General features: G+C 26.1%; 1 long non-coding RNA gene across 1 annotated transcript; it reads right to left on the bottom strand.

The window, feature by feature from the left end:
• Nucleotides 1-5,565: 5,565 nt before the first annotated feature.
• Nucleotides 5,566-8,899, bottom strand: LOC119613397. Its single transcript, XR_005232232.1, has 3 exons — nucleotides 8,701-8,899; nucleotides 8,514-8,615; nucleotides 5,566-8,338 (listed from the first exon to the last, which is right to left on the bottom strand). It is a non-coding gene; the product is annotated as an uncharacterized LOC119613397 (long non-coding RNA).
• Nucleotides 8,900-9,699: the final 800 nt, after the last annotated feature.

Below are 9,699 nucleotides of genomic sequence, written 5' to 3'. Positions count from 1 at the left end.
TCGTTTTTTGTCAATAAAATCGCTCATTTTGGTCGGAGGAGTACAATTTTTTGTGAGGACATTTGTTTTGATGCAATACATTAGAATCAACAATAAAATCGTTTTTGAATTTTTGGTTAGTTAGGGCCGTTTGCGTTTCAGGCGACGATATGTACATTATAGTTTGTAACATATACATATATCGCATGTACATTAGGGTTATGACTTTTTTGGGCGACAAAATACCATAGCACTGCCTTATAGCCAATACTTTCCCGATAATATAAGGCTATTTTTTAAGTCAATTCGGTCAAAAAACTTCCCGCACCGAAAGCAATTTCTAAAATGCTTTTGTTCGTTATTTTTCAAAAATTATTTTAATAATTTTCATATAAAAGTATACTATTTTTTATAACATGCAATATTATCGTGATTTGTTAAAATTTCCCTAACAAGGAACAATAAACAATGTTCTCTTTAAGATAATGTAACACATATGCAAAAATGATGGCAAAAATATACATATATTTTTCTCATATAGAAAAAGTAAAATTTATAAAAGTTCCCGCATTATACGCCTTTAATGCGGGAACTTTTTCCACGATCGCGAAAAAAATAATATCATATTCCTTAACATCTGTTCACGCCCTACAAGGTCTTGCTATGGTATTTTTGATATTTGCAAAAAGTCATTACCCTAATGTACATTTATCGCACAGTTGCTTAAGCTGACTTCAGCTAGTGTATGCATATTATAGTTAGAAATTAAGAGTTTTTCCATATCTCTCATTAAGCATTCCTAATTTGACAGAATTCTAGAAACAGTTCATGTATTAAATAAGTTTGTGAAAAGTTTAGTCCTAATGAATTAAGAAATATTAATATGGTAAACATTTTGTTACAATAAAATGCATATTGAGCCCTTTTCGCAAATATGATAATAATTTTTATATTTCGTTTATTTAGAAATCATTTTCATCTCTGAAAATTTCGTAGCTATAGATGCATTATTTTATTATGTGAGTATAATAGTTAAATTTTGTGAATTTCGGAAGTCGGGTCCTGTATATGGACTCTTTATGAATCAATACTACCAGAATTTACTCATTTATTAAATTTTCGCTGAATTGTACATATTATCATATATGGATATTAATATGGACACCTGAGTGATTTTATGGTCCGAGGTCTCTAGAATTTAAACGAGTGATTATTTTCAAAGAACAAATAGTTCTTGCAGATTTGTTGACTATAAACCATACAGCAGAAAGTAATATTTTCTTTCCAATCATTATGTGTTTTTGCTGTCCATGCACTAAAAAAAAGAAAAGTTTGTAAAATTTTTTAGTGTAGTGACTACACTACTTTAAAGTGTATTAATTACATTTTTTCAAGATTTATGTCGTCCCAAATCTTGAAATATTTTTTTAGGTATTTAATGATAACACTAGTTTACAAATTAGAATGAAACACATACTTTTGGAAAGGGCTATATTCGATGATTAATTAACAATTTTTATCTTTTCCTATATGTAAAAATTTCGAAATAAAGAGGTTCTAATTTTGCATCATCCTTCAGGAGTGCATTCTGGGCCAGAAATCAAATTTTTTGGCCAAAAGTCCAATTCAGGTAGGGAGGAAAATTAGTTTTGAATTCTTAATCTGGAGACTTTCGAGTTTATACTTGTAAATTTTTTTATCATGAGTTACTGTTTTTACTCATGAGTTACTGTTTTCAAATGGCATGAGGTCACAAATGTCCAAAAACTATATATATAGGGAATTAAAAATAACAAACTGGTGCTTAAAACAAAAGTAAAATTGGTTAGCTTTTTAAATATTATTAGTAAAAATTTGTTATTTAAACCTCAAAAATATGAATTTTTCCAAAAACTTAAACTTTCAACACCTAGTGCCAAACAAAGGATATTTTAATGATAATAGAACCAATGTGTTCCTTGAGATGTTCTCTGTCTAGAATTTTGCGACCATTTATAAATTGTCGGTAATATAAAAATAGTCTTTCAAACTAAACAAAGCCTTATTTATATGTATGTAATATTTATTTACTACGTAGATACACTGCTCTACTTATTGCCAAAAACAAATATTTGGCTATGTTTGATCCGCCATATTGGATTTAGTTTATTAAATTTTAAAAATCTTAATTCGCGTTTGTTATCAGTGATAAAAAATCTACAATACGTGTTCATCAGATATTCCAGTCGGTCAATTTTTAAAAATGTTGACCGCCATTTTAGATTTCTTGCAAAATCTTAATTTGTGTCCCCGAAAACCTTATATGTGATATTTATTTATTACGTAGATCCAATGGTCTACTTATTGTCCAAAAATTTCATTTTATGCTATTTTTGATCCGCCATATTGGATTCAGTTATTAGATTTTGAAAAGATCTACAAAACGTGTTCATTAAAAATTTCATTAAGAATTTTAGAAATTTTTAACCGCCATTTTGAACTTTTATTTTTTCTTACTAAATCTATTTATTTATTACGTAGATCCACCGCCCTAATTATTGCCAAAATATTGGATTTCTGGCGCAGAGTGTAGTGCTGTTAAAATATTTAAAAGTGAAGCAAAGAAATGCAATAATATAAATTTTAGGGACTTTCTTAATCCACTTTTTTACTTATTTTTATTTTTACCAAATTTTTAGTAATGTTTTTGTTACGTTTTTTTTTTTTTAATAAAAGAAGACAATTTTCGAAAATATTATAAATTTTTGGAAATGGCTACGTACAGTAGTTAATTAACAAAAATTTTGAGATAAAGAGGTTTTAATTTTACATTATCCTCCAGGAGTGTTGGTAAAATATTTGAAAATGAGTATTTTTAAAAAATTTAAAGAAATAATTTCGAAAATATTAATCACAATTTCTTTCAGAATTACAAAATTACAGATTTGACTATATTCCTCATAATTCATTTAATTAAAAAAAGAAAATTTTCAAAAATATATTACATTTTTGAAAATAGCTACGTCCAGTAGTTAATTAAAAATGTTTATTTATTTTCCTGTACGTCAAAATTTTGAGATAAAGAGGTTTTAATTTTGCATCATCCTCCAGGAGTGTTGGTAAAATATTTACAAACTTACGGATTTGACTATATTTCTCATAATTAATTTGTTACATTATCATTTACATTTTTCTAGTCTATAATTACAATAATAAATTTTAGCAGTCCAACACCATGGACGGACACAGAACCCCAAAATATTGCAGAGCAACGTGGGCCTTTTACAGTTGGTTTTAAGTTAGATAATTCCAAGGCATCTCCAAGCTTTCGCCATATCATTTGACGACCATCTGAGCCAAAAATATTATATTTGTTCTAATCGTCGAAGGTAACCTCCTTCCAGAATCCAATATTCTTACTTATGAGTCTATTTGCGGAGTCAAGACACTTAACATCGATTAACTTCGATATGAGCGGTTTCCACCTTGGTACTTGACCATGCAAATTATTGCTTCCTAGTACTTTGCGCACAATTTCGACACTCATTTTTATTCACAGGACTGTTCTGAGTTCGTTGTTAATTTTTGGAGCTGACAGATGAACGTTCCTTCGGTATTTCCTCAGTATTTCTCTGTCGTCCTGTATTCACAGCAGTTTTGGACGACTTGATAATGGTAAATACTCGATGGAATTCTTTGTTCCATGCGTGTAATGACAAAATATATTGTTGACGGGAATATATCAAACATTTCCTATATGTATTTAATTGATCGGCCTTGATTATATTAATTTTTAATTTGAATTGATCAACTCTCTATCAACTACATACATACATACATACATACATACATACATACATACATACATACATACATACATACATACATACATACATACATACATACATACATACATACATACATACAATACATACATACATACATACATACATACATACATACATACATACATACATACATACATACATACATACATACATACATACATACATACATACATACATACATACATACATACATACATACATACATCCAGGGTAGCACATATTTTCAACTCATTACTTAATTATATGAAAATATTCAGGAATATATTCAGGAAAATAATATATAATTATACCCTCACATTAAAAAGGCCTTTTTATAACGAATTTTTTGTTTTGTATCTATTACTGACTTAATTGTAAACTTATCCTTAACTTTCTTTCTCGTGTAAGCTTGTTAAGATGTTTATTTAGAAAGAAACTGTTTTGGCTTTTAATTACTATGTTTTTATTGTTTTGTTTCTGGTGCAATGAAAAACAAAATTAATTGGTAACCATAGACTCTTTTGATATACTTTTGCTCAAGTTGAACTTATGTTATGGCAGGATATCTTATTCTTAGGGCCAATCTTTAGGTGAAAGATTAGCGATTAAATTAAAATTAATCCTCGAAAGATGTTTTTGAGTACTCAATTAGTTAATTTTGTTTGCAAGTTTAAGCGCCCAATGGAGGTGGTTTAAACTTAAGCACGAAATGCAAAAGTGTAAACAGCTGATGCAAAAAATTAATACTATTTTTACAAATATAAACATTAAAATGTTCTATTTTTGATTAGTATAAATTATTAGTATAAATTATTATTGTCTTCTTCTTTTTTATAAAATATGCATTGTTTTGATAACAAACAGTGACGTTTTCTGTTGTTTTGTATGGCAAAACTGCGAAGTTTAATCTTGCATTCAAAAACATCAAAGAGGATTAACATAAGATTAAATTTATTTTTTGATTAACTAATCTGATTATTAATTGACATTTGATTGTCATCTCAAAAACTCGCTCTTAGAGTTTCTAATTTCCCGGACTTTTTTCATTCCCGGGAATTGATTTAAAAAAAATATTTATTACCTGGAATTCCCGGGAAATTTATAAAATTTTTCAATACATAATAACCTGCAACATTTTAAAGAAATATTGTATTTTATCTTAAGTTTTCGATATTTCTGTATCATTAGAAAGTGGTAAAAATTATATTTAGTTTTTATGAAATAAAATTATATTTATTTTATATAGTTATGAACATTTCCTATAAAGAAATATATGATTTACATTAAGATTATGAACTCTTTATAATTTGAAGCTATTTCACAAAATGTCATTGGAAAGGTAAATTAATTCCGTATAATAAAATAATTTTGTTGTACCTTTTATGTTTCTCCATATATTCTTCCAGTTTAGCATTATTTAATAGTGTCTCCAAAAGCAAATTTGGTGTTTGATTTTGTAAGAATTCAAGAATTTTTGGAACACTATTTTCAATTATTGCTAAATGGGACGTGCCGGATGCAGTAGCAGTGGGGTTAGCAGTAGAACATGTAAATACATTTTTATTATCATCGCAAATTGCAGCTCTTTTTGATTTTAAGTATTTATTGTTATTATATAATTTCCTTTTTTTATCTTGACAAGAACATGTGCAATATTGTGGTTGTGAAAGAGCAAGAGTCGGTGATTTGTTAATGTTAGGGTTGCTGATGTAATTGGAAAGCGTTGTTTTGAAAGGCATGCTCATTTTTATTTTCTGACCTGCATTTAGTTTCTCTGAGTATGATACTTCGGAAAAGCTTTCATAGACTTTTGAGATTTTTTTTTACTTGTTTTAGTATTTAAGGGTTTAAATTTCTTGGCAACTTCGCCGTAAAGTATATCACTTTCAGTGTATTTGTTGAAAGTAGAAGAGGCAGAGAACAAAGTTTGTTTCATTTTTGTTTCCTTCAGCCCCAAACGGTTATCATGCTGAAAATATTGTTTAGTTTTTGCTATCGTTTTGTGTTTTAAGACTTGAGTGGTTGTTGAAGTGGACAAAGATGATGAACAAGCCTCATTTCTATGTGACTTCTTACGTCTTTTACGACGCTTTTTAGGCTTCGCAGTAGCATGATAATTTTGAGTTATGACGGATTGAAATTTTTGTTGTAAAGATGACAGCATAGTTATAGTTTTTTAGTAGATTTTAAATTAAATTGCGTATAACAATGTTATACAGTGTTATATTATTAATTTTTTATTGTTTTTTAAATTACATTGTTAGGAAGACGTTGAATTATTAATTTTTTTTATGTTATAGTATTTTTATTTTTAAGTATTTTCAATACTTATTTTGGAAGACTTTGGATTAATTATATATTTTATGTATTACATTAAATTAGTGATTATTAATATTTTACTAAGAATCTACATGACAGTTTTTGTTCTATATCTTTGAATGCAGTTATTATTAACTTCGGTCGATTGTGAATATTAGAATATAAAAATCTTCATTAAAAATATCGGGTACAATTTTATTACTTTCTCGAATTATTTTTTAATATCGTGAAATGGAAGACGCGAATTTGTTGATGTTGAATTATTAATTTTTTTTATCTTATGGTAATTTTATTTTCAAGTATTTTAAATACTTTTTGGAAGACTTTGGATTAATTGTATGTTTTATGTATTACATTAAATTTGTGATTATTAATATTTTATTTGTTTCTTTTTTTTATATATATATATATGTTAGATGTTAAATTTCATATTATATTTATTAATAAGTTGAATTTTTTTATCATAATTTTTACCAATTTGCAAAACATTAATATTAATGCTATCATTTATTTATTACATAATAGTTTGTTTAAATAATTGTTGATGCAAAATTAACAATTGCTAATTCACTCTTTGTAATTTGTCATAGCACGAAACTTCGCATGAAGATTAATGATTACTTATTTTTAAATTTTGGTTTGAATTCTTTAACGTTTTATCAAAGAATATCTTATTTGGTTATAATTGTCTATTTTTCATATTTTTTAAAATGTTAAGTTTTCATACATACGTATATATCCTTTAAAAAGTTTATTATATAGTATTTTCAAGGACACTTAGTTATTTAAATAAGTTTTTTTGTATGTAAATGTCAGTTTTTAATATCAACTTTTAATTTTATATTTTTTAATGAATTTGGTTTTTTATTGGATGTTTTATTGTTCCAATAATATTGGATTTATAAATTATAGATACAATAATTTCATATTAATGTATTTCATAGTATTTAATTCGTTTCCAGTTTGTTTATGGTTAAATAATGTTTGAATGAATTACATTATTTTTTAAATTATTTGTTGTAAATTGATGGTTTATATTCCATTAAAGAAAATTTATAATCTTTGTCATTATTACTAATTTTATAATTTTATTCAATATATGGAAGACTTGTGTACAGATTTGTCACATAAGTTATAGGAGTTACATTTTGCATTTAAAATATTTTCTTTTATTATTATTTTGCCATTATAAGCATAGTTATATTTGCTGTTCACAGCAATAATCCATTTTACATATTTGCTGTTCTTTTCTTATTGTATTTAATTCAAGGGTGGTTTAAAACGGGCGAAGGTACAAACAATAACTAAAAATTATATATTGTATTAAACACGGCGCATTTAAAATTGTGTTCATTTTTTTAGAATATACATATCATATATTCTAAATTAACATTTATTTTCATAGTTTTAACAATTTAATTTTTTATTAAACACATTTTTTGATACATAAATATTTTTCAATAGTAATGATTTAGCCCCGTCAGACTGTAGTATGCTAATTATTGATTTTTCACATTTATATATATTTTTAGTATTTTTTATAACTTTTTTATATTTTTTATATTAATCTTCTTATAGTATTTATTGCTCATTTAATTATTCTTATAATTCCTTAAAAAGTATTTTTATTTTTCGCATTTTAATCTTTTGCTTTTGGAAGACATGTTATAACTGCGAAAAAAATTCTGTCTATTCATCAAATATACACTTTTCTCTAAACTCACCATACCTTCGAGTTCTCAATTGTGTGTTTTAAAGGATGTTGCAAAATACATAAAAATGTTCGAGAGATATTTTCTTGTATATCGTGGTTGTTTTATTTCAATAAGTTATTTAAAGGTAATACGTATCCTGTCTAGTCCATTATACAATACTCTCTGAGAGCAGTTTTTGTCGTAAAGCTCAGAAGACTTGTTTAACGGGCATAATGCACAATTTTATTATTATAATTTCAAATCAATGTTGATTGAATTTACATAAGTAAAAAATAAAAAATTAGAATTGTTTTAATCTATTTTCGTACCTATTATTATTTAAACGCCGTACAAAAAGTATAATTTTTTTTGCAAAATTCTTAAACAAAGACTAGCTTTATTTCAATATTGATTATTTCAGTGTTTTAAGAAATTTCGTACCTGTTAATATTTAAACGCCGTACAAAAAGTATCAAGTTTATTTGCAAAATTCTCAAACAGGGACTAGCTTTATAAGAATATTGATTATTTCAGTGAAAACTATTTGAAATGAAAATTAAAACATTTAAACAGTTTAAATTATATAATAAAAATATAAAGTAAATAAAATCAAGAACAACTTTTCTTTAATAACTATCACTATTTCTTTAAAAAACATTAGATAATGCCAATTTTTATTGAAATTTTAAAAATCTGTGTAAAAAATAATACTCACGTTATTCTACCAAATTCATCTTTTGGCAAGTCCGTTTTTCCTTGTCCCATTAATTTTTGCCTGTAGGAATCTACTTTGGCCTTGATTTCATCCGATGATAAACTATAAAACACAAAAATTATAACATTCAATTTGGTGTTAACAAAAAACAACGTTTTTTTAATTTATAAACTGCTATTCAACTTACTTTTAAACAATTTTTATAAATATATGTATATTGTTAAAAAAAAGCTGTGTTGTTTTATACTTAAAATTGGTATTTAAATTTATTTGTTATAGTTCGGTTCGATTTCTTTGTTTTAATACTAGCAATATCTAATAAAATATTTTCTAATATATTTTTTTTAAATGTTCTTCGTTGAACGTTTCTATCGATTATGAGGTGTGTTGACTATTTTATGTATTATAGTGTTGTAAACATGCAATCGAAAGCACAAATATACAAAGAGAGACCATATTGCACTATTCAACCCTTAGGAGAAATAATGTTTGTTTGAAATTTGTTTTTTTTTTTAATGGTGGAGGGGGAGAAAAATGGAAATTTGTTTACAAATAAGCGAAAGGCGAATGAAAGTGAACAGTTCATTTTAGGGGAAGTAATATCAAAAAAATAAATAAATTTAGCTGGAAAGAAATCTTACAACTCATTTTAGAGAAACAAATAATAACGTTCTTTGTGCCGCGTTACTGGCCCCAAATTTGACCTATATCACTGTCCACGTAATAATATAAAACTTTACCAAAACAATCTAAAGACCCACAGTGATTCATTCCATAGACAAAAATATGATGGAGGTTAGTACTATTGGATAGTTGGCCAGACACAAATTTTGAAGAAAAAAATTTAAAAATGCCAAAAAAAGAAATTTTTTTTGAAACAATGAAGAAATACACTTTTAATGTTTTTACTTTTTGATGCTCTAAGCATTTAATTATTAAAGAGATGATGTTGTTTTGGTGGGGAACTTTTTTTATTTATACATATTTTTTTATATTTAATTTTGTAATATAAATATCTATGAATTTGACATAGTACTTACTTGTAATACTTAATTTGGCCAGAAGGCTTTTGTATTATTAGTTGAATAAATGAAATAAATAAATAAAAATAGCTGTCGGAACTCGTTTGGACAATTTTTGCTAAGACCAACAGGTGAAAAGTTACACTCATTTGAATAAAACCCTG

This window comes from Lucilia sericata, unplaced genomic scaffold (assembly GCF_015586225.1).
Source record: "Lucilia sericata isolate MDLA Ls3-8-SP2 unplaced genomic scaffold, ASM1558622v1 Contig002105F_arrow, whole genome shotgun sequence".
Taxonomy (NCBI): Eukaryota; Metazoa; Arthropoda; class Insecta; order Diptera; family Calliphoridae; genus Lucilia; species Lucilia sericata.
The sequence above is the reverse complement of the archived record's forward strand: the minus strand, read 5'-3'. Positions and strand labels throughout refer to the sequence as shown.